The sequence below is a fragment of the Carcharodon carcharias genome, chromosome 9 (assembly GCF_017639515.1).
Source record: "Carcharodon carcharias isolate sCarCar2 chromosome 9, sCarCar2.pri, whole genome shotgun sequence".
Classification (NCBI taxonomy): domain Eukaryota; kingdom Metazoa; phylum Chordata; class Chondrichthyes; order Lamniformes; family Lamnidae; genus Carcharodon; species Carcharodon carcharias.
The window spans coordinates 127,903,325-127,916,513 of NC_054475.1; the positions used below are offsets into that span (position 1 = coordinate 127,903,325).

The window sequence follows — 13,189 nt, forward strand, 5'->3', positions numbered from 1 at the left end:
CAGGAAGTCGGAAGTCCATGGGGAACGGGGATGACGGGGTGTTGGAAGTCCATGGCGGGGGGGCCTGAGGTCGAGGGGTTGGGGGGGTCCGAGGGCGAGAGATTTGAGGGGGGGGTCCGAGGGCGGAGGTCAGTCAAAATTCTGGGGTGTGGGGGTGATTGTGGGGGGTGGGGGTGCAGAAGTCCGTGGGGAGTTGGGGGGGGGTCTGAAGTCAGGAGTGGGGGGGGGGGGTGGTGGTGGAATTGGGGGGAATTGGGGGTGTGGTGGTTGTCGAGGGGCAGGGTTTGGAGTTCAGGTGTTGGAGGGTGTCAGAGGTCGGGGGTTGGAGGAAGTCCTGTGGGGTCAGCCTAGGTCTTTACAATAGTTACCAGTTAGTCACAATTGTCCAGAGGAAGTTAGCACTTCTGGGCAATTGCCGTGCAAACCCTTACCTGGGAACACCCCAGGAGGATTCCCCAGCACATCTTTGGGTACCCCCCAAATCCAATGCTGGGGACCTTGGAAGTTAAGGCCCAGTAATTCACTGAAGTGTCTGCCTAGATATTGTGCTTAAATTCTATTTTGATGAACCACAAGCTTCTGATCAGAGATGAGAATGTTTTTAATTGACCAGGCTGACATTGTGACAGAAACCTACCAAAGTGGTCATCCCTGCACTGAAAGAGAAGATTTCAAGGAATATCCTGCTAATTTAAAGTGAACACAATGTAAATCTGATTGGCTGTGTGTTAATAAAGCTGAGTTTCATCTGTTTACCCAGCCTTGTATTTAGCACATGGGGAAAGATCAGTCAATCCCACATCATCACTGAGCAATATTCAACAAATGGAAAAACAATAGGACCAACACACAAGCTCCTTCTCTATTACTTCATCCTGTGAAATTTATCACCTTTTAGAGTTATAACCAGCTCTACATGTGGAAAAGTAGCAAAATATTAAAGGAGAACTTACCTGTGTTACATAGACAAGACTAAGCAAATAAAATAACAGGCAAACACCGGTAATCAAATGAAGATGCTTTGATCATGGAAACTTGGGGAACTGGTCTAGCAGGGTTGTGAAAATTGTTTCTGATGAAAGAAAATTGTTAAATAAGATCAGTAATTAATTCATAATTTTCACAGTCGCAGAGATGGGGGAGGTGATGGCATAGTTGTATTGTTGCTGAACTAGTAATCCAAAGATCCAGGGTAATTCACTGGGGACTCTGGTTCAAATCCTGTCAGGGCAGATGGAATTTAAATTCAGTAAAAAAATCTGGAATTAAAAGTCTAATGACGACTATGAAACCATTGTTGATTGTTGCAATCACTAATGTCCTTTATAGAAGGAAATCTATCACCCTTACCCAGTCTGGCCTACACGTGACTCCAGACCCACAGCAATGTGGTTGACTCTTAAATGCCCTCTGAAATGGCATTTAACAAACTGCTATAGTCACAAAAAAGAATGAAACATGATGGACCACCTGGCATCAACCTAGGCACCAGAAATGACAACAGCAAGCTCAGCCATGTCTACCCTGCAAAGTTCTCCTTACTAACATCTGGGGGCTCGTGCCAAAATTGGGAGAGCTGTCTCACAGACTAGTCAAGCAACAGCCTGACATAGGTATGATTCCATGAGGAAGACTTACAGATAATGTCCCAGACACTACCATCACCATTCCTGGGTATGCCCTGTCCCACTGGCAGGACAGGCCCAGCAGAGATGTCGGCACAGTGGTATACAATTGAGAAGGAGTTGCCCTGGGAGTCTTCAACATCGACTCCAGACTCCATGGAGTCTCAAGACATCAGGTCAAACATGGGCAAGGAAATCTCCTGCTGATTACCATGTACTGTCCACCCTCAGCTCATGAATCAGTGCTCCTCCATATTGAACATCACTTGGAGGAAGCACTGAGGATGGCAAGGGTGCAGAATGTACTCTGGGTGGGGGACTTCAATGTCCATCACCAAGAGTTGCTCAGTAGCAACAGTACTGACTGAGCTGGCCGAATCCTAAATGACATAGCTGCTGGACTGAGTCTGTGGTAGGTGGTGAGGAAACTAACAAATGGGAAAAACATACTTGACCTCATCCTTATCAACTAGCTTGCCAAAGATGCATCTGTCCATAACAGTAACGGTAGGAGTGACCACCACATGGTTCTAGTGGAGACAAAATCTTGCCTTCACATTGAGGATACCCTCCATCATGTTGTGTGGCACTGCTGTGCTAAATGGGATAGATTTTGAATGGATCTAGCAACTCAAGACTGGGCATCCATGAGGCACTGTGGGCCATCAGCAGCAGCAAAATTGTACTCGAAATCAACCTGTAACCTCATGGTTTAGCACATCCCCCATTCTACCATTACCATCAAGCCAGGGGATCAACTCTGCTTCAATGTAAAGTGCAGGAAGGCATGCCAGGAGCAGCACCAGGCATACCTAAAAATGAGATGTCAACCTGGTGAAGATATAACACAGAACTACTTCTGTGCCAAACAGCATAAGCAGCAACTGATAGACAGGGCTAAGCAATCCCACAACTAATGGATCAGATCTGAGCTCTGCAGTCCTGCCATATCCAGTCATGCATGGTGGTGAACAATTAAACAACTGACTGGAGGAGGAGGCTTGACAAATATCTCCATCCTCAATGATGGATGAGCTCAGCACATCAGTGCAAAAGATAAGGCTGAAGCATTTGTTACAATCTTCAGCCAGAAGTGCCAAGTGGATGATCCATCCCGGCCTCCTCCAGAGGTCCCCAGCATCACAGATGCCAGTCTTCAGCTAATGCGATTCACTCCATGGGATATCAAGAAATGACTGAAGGCAATGGATACTTCAAAGTTTATGGGCCCTGACAATATTCTGGCAATATTACTAAAGACTTGTGCTCCAGAACTTGCCGTGCCCATAGCCAAGCTGTTTCAGTACAGCTACAGCACTGGCATCCACCCGACTATGTGGAAAATTGCCCAGGTACTCCTGTACACAAAAAGCAGGATAAATCCAACCTGGCCAATTACCGCCCAATCAGTCTACTCTCCTTTATCAATAAAGTAATGGAAGGGTCATCAACAGTGCTTTCAAATGGCACTTGCTTAGCAATAGCCTGTTCACTGATGCCCAGTTTGGGTTCCACCAGGGCCACTCAGCTCCTGACCTCGTTACAGCCTTGGTTCAAACATGGACAAAATAGCTGAACTTCCGAGGTGCAGTGAGAGTGACTGCCCTTGACATCAAGGCAGCATTTGACTGAATGTGGCATCAAGCAACCCTAGCAAAACTCGAGTCAATTGGGAATCAAAGGGAAAACTCTCCACTGGTTGGAGTCGTAACTAGCACAAAGGAAGATAGTTGTGGTTGTTGGAGGACAGTCATCTCAGCTCCAGGGCATCACTGCAGGAGTTTCTCAAGGTAGTGTCCTGGGCCCAAACATCTTCAGCTGCTTCATCAATGACCTTCCTTCCTTCATAAGGTCAGAAGGAGGGATGTTTGCTGATGATTGCACAATGTTCAGCACCATTCACGACTCATCTGATACTGAAGCAGTCCATGTCCAAATACAGCAAGACTTGGACAATATCCAGGGTTGGGCTGACAAGTGGCAAGAAACATTTGTGCTGCATAAGTGTCGGGCAATGACCATTTCCAACAAGAAAGAATCCAACCATCGTCCCTTGACATTCAAAGGTATCACCATCACTGAATCCTCCCACTATCAACATCCTGGGGGAGTTACCATTGACCAGAAACTGAACTGGGCTAGCCATATAAATACTTTGGCTACAAGAGCAGGTCAGAGGCTAGGAATCATGTGATGAATAACCCACCTCCTGACTCCCCAAAGCCTGTCCACCATCTGCAAGGCACACGTCAGGAGTGTGATGGGATACTCTTCACTTGCCTGGTTGAGTGCTGTTGCAACAACACTTAAGAACTTGACACCATCCAGGGCAAAGCAGCCCGCTTGATTGACACCCCATTCACAAACATTCACTCCCTCCACCACCAACGAACAGTAGCAACGGTGTGTACCATTTGAAAGGTGCACTGCAGGAATTCACCAAGGCTCCTTAGACAGCACCTTCCAAACCCGTGACTACTACCATCTAGAAGGAGAAGGGCAGCAGATAGGTGGGAACACCACCACCTGGAAGTTCCCCTCCAAGTAACTCACCATCCTGGCTTGGAAACATATTGCTGTTCCTTCACTGTGGCTGGGTCAAAATCCTGGAACTCCATTCCTAACAGCACTGTGGGTGTATCTACACCACATGGACTGCAGCAGTTCAAGAAGGCACCTCACCACCACCTTCTCGAGGGCAATTAGGGATGGGCAATAAATGCTGACCCAGCCAGTGAAGCTCATATCCCCTGAATGAATCAAGTCTTGGAGCTGCATGTACCCAGGAGGTGAATGTAAAGTAAAGGATTAACTCTAATGATAGCTACTGAGTATATGCCTAAGAAGCTATGTCACAGCAATGTCACTCACTTAGAGGAGATGAATGTAATGCATCTCAGAGAGTAGCTCCAGCTATGTCTTGATCATATTTAATCTTTCTATATAGCTAACATGTAAATAAATGTTTTTGAACAAAAGACCATTGCCTCCAGCAAGATCTCTTCTAGAGGAAGAAGCCAAACGATCAGCCCATAATAACAGATGGTGGCAACAGTAACTACACCCACAGAGGAACAGTAGAAAATGACGGGAAAAGCTTCAAGTGAATCCCAGCAACAGTGCAGAGCAGCAGGTCAATGACTTGAGGCCAAACCAACAACCACACCAGGGACGACCAAATAACAAGGGCAGCGCAGCAACTGGCAAGCTGCACAAGAAAAGACAACCTTGAATCAGGGTAAGAAATGACCACTACTTTGCCCCTACCAGGATCATTTCAAAATATGGATAGCCCCAGACAGGCTGAGCCATGACAAAATTGGCAAAGATGTTTTAACCGGTGCCATAATGCCTCAGGTCTTGCGAGTAAAGAGAGCAAAGATCAAGTTAGCACCTTGTTATACACTTTTGGGAACATAGCAGATAACGTTCTGGCCAGACGGAGTGAATAAAGAGACAGCCTCCTCTGAGGATGTCATTGGAACTTTTGACTCACACTTCAGTCTTAGAAAAATATTATCATAGTTTAATCAGTGCAGTCAAAAACAAGGTGAAAAGATTGACTCATTCATCAATGAATTGCACCACCTCGCTGAAAATTGTATGATTGGAAGACTAAAAGATGACCTGATGAGTGATAAAATAGTCATTGGCATTTTAGATGAGAATCTCTCTGATTTCTTAAAATCTTGGGAAGGTTTAATTTAAGCAATGCTGTACAACTGGCCTGACAGGTCAAAGAGCAGAGGCAGAATGAGGCTTTTGTCAGCAATCTGAAGGGAATTTCCCAAGAACAGTCTGATGAAGTCATTCGGTTTATGGGTTGTAAAATTATAGCACAGCAGCAAGCAGGGAAATGCCCTGAGAAGGTGCCAACCGCCATTTCACAATATCCCTGTTAATGTGGGTAGTAGGTCCATCAGTAGGAAGAATGCCCCACCCGAATTGCTTGTCCAAACTGCACAGTGCCATGGCTGGGGCAAGTTCAGCCATTTTAAAGTGGTCTGTCATTCCAGGAAATCTATATTTACCAGACAGAAGGAGAAATCTGCTGAAGGAGCCTTCATTCGAGAAATTCAAGACCTTGACAACCCGGAAATCGCCTTCCTCAGAGAAATAAAGGAAGATAAAAGGCTGTATTGGAGTGCTGACTGACATAAATAGGCCTCCGGCTGAATTCAAGCTTGACATAGGAGCTGTTGTCTCAGTGTTATCTGGCAGAGTTTCATGGCTGAATAAATCACACTGCAACTGTCCTCTATTCAACTCCAAGGTCGGGGATGATCAAGCTAAGTGTTCAAGGCCAGCTAGGTATGACTTAAAACACAAGATAGACAAATTTCTGAAACAATGTACATTGTCAAGAATGCTCTTTGTTGAGCAGAAAAGCCTGCATAGCTCTGAGCCTGTTGATGCAAAAGCACAAGATAATGAGTGAAGGAGGGAATTCCACAGAATTTTTGAAGGCTTGGGTAAGCTGAAGACTGTGTATCACATTACACCCAAAGCAGACGCTAAACCCATTTGTCAATTCATGCCAAGGAAGGTCCCACACCCAGTTCTGAAAAATGTCAGGAGTGAGATTGAGCTGATGCAACAAGAAGGGGTCATTTCACCACTCACTGCACCAACCAGGTGGTGCCCTGGTATGGTGCCAGTCCCAAAGCCTAATGTCTCCATTCGTATCTACGTTGATCTTACACACCTCACAAGGCAGTGGAAAGAAAAATGCATCCAAAGGCATTGGTAGATGATAACTTGGCCAAACCTGCAACAAAAACAATCTTCACCAAACTTGATGCCAACAGTGGATTCTGGCAGTTACCATTGGATCAGAAGTCCAAATGCAGCTACGTTTATTCCACACTTGTGACGGTACTGCTTTAGATTTCTGCCATTTGGCATCATGTCAGTCCCTGAAATATTCCAATGGACAATATCCAATATACTGCAGGGTGTTGATGGCAATACATGGACAACATCTTGACCCATTGGTTGATGGAACAGGAACACAACAAATGGGTCAGGGAGGTCTTAATAATGTTGCAAGGGGCTGGCTTGACACTTAATGACAAATGTGAGTTTTCCAGGTCCATGATAAAGATTATACAAGCAACAGAAATTTCTGCAGACCCACAGAAAACAAAGGCAGCAAAAGAATTTTCACCACCTAGAAATATAACAGAACTCCAAATGTTTATGGGCATGGTCAACCAACTAGGTAAATTACTGCTTCACTGAGCCTAGATAAATGAACCCCTCAGACATATTTTATGACAGGACCAGGCGTGCTGCTGGACTGAGTGTGAGCAGCAACAATTCGAACAAATCAAAATGATGCTAACATCCTCAGAGGCCTGAGTCCACTCAGACCCGGAAGTTTCCACAATTGTGGCAGCTGATGAATCTGCAGTGGGGCTGGCAGCAGTGCTATGCCAGGTCCAAAGTGATGGCAAGAGACCTGTTTACCACCTATCCAGATCCTTAATCCAGATTGAACACCTCTATGCTGTGGCTGAAAAAGAAGCCCTCAGAGCGACTTGGGCATGTGAGAAATTCTCTGATTATGTACTGGGCCTAAGACCAATCATAGGCCATTAGTAACCTTGCTGAACACTTGTAATACAGATTATTTAGATGCCTCAATGTTGAGATCTTGGGACTTGTATATTTAAACATGAACGCTTTATTGTTAACTTTTAATTATTTACAGATCCCAGGTTACTGTCTTGCATGGTGCTGTTACCTCCATGCAAGCTGCTTCCAGAGTATTCTTTTCAGACTGTTCTCTCTGTCCATTACCATGTGATTCTACACATTATACAGTAGACAGTGCTATTCTCCAGCCGCACTTAACCCTTGTTCTGCCGTGCACCTTTACATTGCAATGATATGTAGGCACATACAACATCATACAACATCGTCTTTTCTTTTCCAAAGAAAACTTTCCTCCTTTCCAACGGAGTATAAGAAGTGTTACTTGCTATCCTTGCTCCCTCAACAAGTCTTTCACTTTATAAATTCAGAATCCTTGAGGCTTGACAATTCTTCCACATCTCAATCTGTCACATTTGGAGGAATGGTAGTAATACTCTATGAGCTGAATTTTCCCCCCATCGGTGAGCTCTACACTCACTCATTCAGGAGGACTGGTGAAACTACCAAAGAGACTTTCCTTTTAAAAAGAAGAGACTTTGGGGGTGGTGTAGGCGAATGTGAAAATAATATTATTGGGATTGTTTGGGAATTGAATTGCAACAGTACTACATGCCCTATCTGGCTTGCTGTAGTCTTATGACCTCTGCCATGAGAGTAGCTCCTGGAGTTGTCATCCTACATCAGTTCAATAAAGACTTCAGACTGGAAAACCATGCAATCATTGAACTCGAAACATGGTGTCAGGATGCGGAGATAAAATAGAGTTTTGAAATCCTAGAGTAGCTGCAGAGAACTCACAACTCAGAAAGACACAAAGAAATGTTCAAATATGCTAAAAGCTGCTGAGAAAGGACAAGGAAAAGCAAACATATACTGAAGGGCAGGCTGCAAGTAAAATACTGGTGAGTGACCATGGCAGTAAACTTTCCACTCTCAGCTCCCATCGAAATGATAGGCAATATGTGGAAGAACTGGCAGTTTTTTCCACTTGCAACGGCAAAACTACCAGCTGGCAATAAATTGAATTAACAAGCCAAAATGGATATGAGCAGCCATGCTTCTAACACTGCTGGAGAGGCACTGCTACCAATTTTATACCACCCTAAATCTTACTGATGAACAAAGGAAACAGACAACATAGATTTTGAAGCATTGAATGAACATATTGAACCCCAAGTGAACATTACATATGAGCACTCAGTATTCAATGTTAGAGCTCTAGGTGTAATCGAGTCAATTGAACATTATGTGACTGCAGTAACACAGCTTGCAGAATCATGTGATCTCAGGCAGCTAAAAAATGGTTTGATTTAAGATCGAATAGTTTTAGGCTTACGAGACCTCTCAATGAGAGAGAGTTCACTGAAAGAGTAGAAAACATTGTTGTCTTTGAACTCAAAACAAGGATAAAGACTCAGGGGGTGGAGGAGATGAAGACTAAAGGGTTAACTCTAATGATAGCTCCTTATGCACATTCTCGGAAGCTATGCCACAGTGATGTCACTCACTGAGAGGAGAGGAGTGTGAAACATCTCAGAGTAGCTCCAGCTATGTCTTGGTCTTATTTAATCTTTTTAAATAATTAGCATATAAATAATTTTTTTTGAACAAAAGACCATTGCCTCCGGCAAGATCTCGTCCAGAGGGAGCAGACAGCGAATCCTGAGATAAACCCATAATAATGGAGTGAAAAGCTTAAATCCTACCTCCTAGGCAACTGAAAGCCTGACTGCTGATAATGGAGCAATTATGTTTGGGAATGCACAAGATGTCAGAAGTAGAGGACCACACATATCTCGGGTGGTTGTGGGGATTGGAGGATATTATAGAGATAGGGAAAGACAAGGCCATTGTGATAAACTTGGAGTGCAGGGCAGGTTTCTTGTAAGAAACAGTAAACTTTATAAAAATTTTTGGAAGCTGGGCTGTAAGATACAAGGATGGAGGTGATGTCTTTCACCTGTAATGCCTCTCCAGTATATGTTTTTAACTGAGCTATGGTTTGCTCCAAACTCAATGGCTGGGTACCTTCGCTGAGGTATTTAAGGATGTGTTCTCCCACCACTGTGGTCGATGCACCTGTGTCAACCTCCATGACTAGAGGCTTCCCATTTACTTGAAGGGTAACAGTGATTGGTTCAGTTTTCCTGCCTTCTGATTGTGTAGGGAATAGATATCAGGATCTGCAGCTTCTGGTTCATTTACATGGTGCTCTGCATTGAACTTGGCCTGCTGTCTGAATGGCTGAGTTGATTCTGCCCTGCGTTGTTTTATAACATGCCCCTTTATGTTACAGCAGTGGCATCCTGCACCTTTAAATCTGTAGGGGGAGAATTTCCATCCCCCCCTCAGAGGGTGCTGAGCGCGAGTGGGAGTGGGCATGGGCAGGCATGCAGCCTATCGTTGCCCACGATCGGCTGGGCACTGCCATTTTACATGGGCAGGCCAATTAAGGCCCGCTCAATGTGATGCGCACCCAGAAGCTCTGAGCGCTCCCTGTGCGGGCGGGGGGAGGAGGCTGAGTTGGGGCCTGCGTCCTTTCGCACGTGTGCGCATAAGACAGCAGAAATCTCCCTGAGGCACAGAGCTGCCTCGGAGGATTAGTTTGATTACGAAAAAATTAAAGAAAGCAAAAAAAAAATTGACAGTGTCACATGAGCTGGGGCATGTCAATAATGAATTTTAATAAAAAATTTTATTCAATTTATAAACACTTCATGAAACCTCATCCTGCCTGTGGATGAGGTTTCATGATAAATGCGAGAGCCGCCTGGGCTCTTCGCCTGCCTGCTAACTTTATGGTTGGAGGGGCAGCCCCGACAACCAACTTAATTAGATTATTAACGGCCTTAATAGGGCTTTGAGAGTTTGGCGAATGCGCAGCTGACTCCAGTGCCTGCCTGCCAAACTGAAGATCTGAATGATCCGCGGTGACGTCGAGAGGCATGCCCGATGTCACCGCTTGTCATTTTACAGGTCAGCGAGCGGGGCCTGCCCCCGCACACTGACCAAAAGATTCAGGCCTAGGTTTCGGGTACATGGTTACCCCACATCAGTAACCCTTTAATTTTTGAATTACTAGTGAAATGCTTCCAGTATTTGCTTCTGTTTTTCTAGCAGTAGGGACCATTCGTGGTAGCCTCCCAGATCTTCGTGACACGCCCAGCGGCAGGTTCCTGCCCTAACTGCAGAATGTCCCCATATTGTACACTCTGCAAAGCCTGTGAGTCTTTCTCAGCACTCCCCATCACTAGCGCTATCTCCATGACACACTTCAGATCAACATCAATTTCTGCAAGTAAACGCCGCTGAATGGTGTCATCGTGTATGCCGCAAACCATGTCATTTACAGTATCACCGAAGTCACCGTACTACACTTATTATTTTAACTTCACGATGTACATTGTGGTCGGCTCACCAGGGGGCCTTACTCTAGAGTTGAACATGAATCTTTGCACGATCACCAATGGTTTAGGCTGAAAATATGCCTTCACAAGGTCTACTAGCTCAGTGAAGATTCTTGAATTTGGCGTGTTTGGAGCCGTCAGTCTATGGATTAGATTACATGTTTTGCTCCTGCATACACTTAGGAGAATTGCCTTTTATTTCTTCTTCGCCGTTATTTTATTTACCACAGAGTAAAAACCTAGGCGCTGTATATACTGACTCCAGTCCTCAATAGATGAGTTGTATGGGTCAATTCTGCTGAAGAGAGGCACTGATGGTAAGTATACCTTTTTTTCCTTCCCTTCAAAATCAAAATACTAACATTCAAGAGGCGAGGTGTAGCGATGGAGCTATTTATCCTCGAAGGCAATTGTAATAAACTTGGAGTGCAGGACAGATTTCTTGTAAGAGATAATAAATTTTATTTACAGAGCTCTTGATGAAGCTACATGCATGTTCCAAGACCAAGACTAGGGAACTAAGACTACCCGTGCTTAGGGCTGATTTGTCTATACAGTCAGATGATCCCCTTCACAGTATGAAAGGTTTAGCTTGCAATTACACAGCCATGGAGGGTTTTGAAATTGAGGGTGAGAACTTGAGGACCGGAAATCAAATATAAATTGTATTATGAAATATGAGATATTGGAGTGACATTTCCCTGGAGTGATAGTTTAATGGAGCTGTTAACCTAATTAAGTCAAACAGATTGATGCTCCATTAAAATTGCAAGCAGGGGACTGCCACAAAGAAATATACATTTGTTCACCAACTTCACCAACAGTATTTCTCATTATATATTATAAACTTAATAATTTAAATGACTTCCTTTTACATATGTGATTTGGGATTGCTTAAATGAAGCAATGTCATTCTTACCTAAACCTGCAAACTGAGTGTCGAGTCCCAGAGTGATCAGCATGAAGAAAAATAAAATGGACCAAAAAGGTGCCCATGGCAACTGTGCAAGAATCTCTGGGTAGACAATGAAAACCAAACTGAAACCTACATACAATTGAAATGATACAATTAATGGCATTCAGAAGAGACACACTGTAAACTAATGTTATTTACTTAAAATCCATTAATTTCTTTAGAATCCAGATTGTCAATGTTTGTCAAAATTTATTAATGGATCATTACATGAAAATTACAAATGATGCAGTAGGATGTGTTTGCAATAGAAATCACTGAATTTATATTATGCACATAGGATACAGGCACAGAAACAGGCAATTCAACCTGCACCAGCCTTGTGCCGGCATTTTTGTTCCTCTCAAGCCACCTCCCATCTTTCCTCATCTAAGTCTATCATTGTAACCCTTGATTTCCTTCTCCCTCACAAAATTGTCTAACTTTCCCTTAAATGCATCTGCACTATCTGCTTCAACTTTTCCTTGTAGTAGTGAGTTCCACATTCTCAACACTCAGTGGGTAACAAATTTTCTTCTGAATTCTTGGTGCCTATCTTCTACTGATGGCCTCTAGTTATGTTCTTCTCTACAAGAGGAAACATTTTGTCTGTTGAACAAAACATTTCATAATTATAAAAGTTCTATTAGGTCATCCTTTTATTCAGGAGAAATATACCCAGCCTTTCAATCCTATCCTGATATATATACCCATACACTTCTGGTATCATCTTTTGAATCTTCTCTGCAACCTCTCCTGATCCTCTCTGTCCTCCCCTGTAATTACACAATTGGATTTATCTTACTGCTTGAATACAGACATGACCACAGCATCCCTGCAATCCCCTGGCATGCTCTGCTTTTCCCACATGAATGGTATGAGGCTGTGTAGCCGTGCCAGGAGTGTACCTCTGCCATGATTCACGATCTCAGCAGGGATCCCATCTGCTCCATAGGCATTATTGCTATTCAGCTGCTGAGTGGCCTTTTCAACTTTGCTCTGGCATGACTGATGCTGAGACTGAGTCAGGTGGGGCATTGAGAAATGGAGTTGAGGAAATTTAAGTTGAAGACAGGATCTTGATTGACGACTTCTTCAGAATGTTCTCTACAGCGAACACTGACTGCCTCCCTGTCCTTGATGATCTCCCCTCCATGCTTGGCTCCAAGCAGGATATTCCCCTGAGTGATTGGGTGAATGATTGTGTGGATCTGGCTGAAGAAACTGTGCATGTCACTGGTGTCCACAAATTGTTGGATCTCCTGCACTCTTTCTACAGAGTAACATTTGAAGTAAGAGCAGGAGTAGGGCACTCGGCTCCTCAAGCCCCCCTCTGCCACTCAATAAAATCATCTCTGATCTGATTGTAACCTTAACTTCACATTCCCACCTACCCCCACTAACCTTTCACCCTCTTGCTTATCAAGAATCTATCTGACTCTGCCGTAAATATATTTAAAGACTCTTCTCCACTACCTTTTGAAGAAGAGAGTTCCAAAGAATCACAACCTTCTGACAGGAAAAAGTTCTCCTCATTTCTATCTTAA

General features: G+C 44.1%; 1 pseudogene; it reads right to left on the reverse strand.

Moving 5' to 3' along the window:
• The window catches only part of LOC121282469, a 71,560-nt pseudogene that overhangs the window by 17,899 nt on the left and 40,472 nt on the right, over window positions 1–13,189 (reverse strand).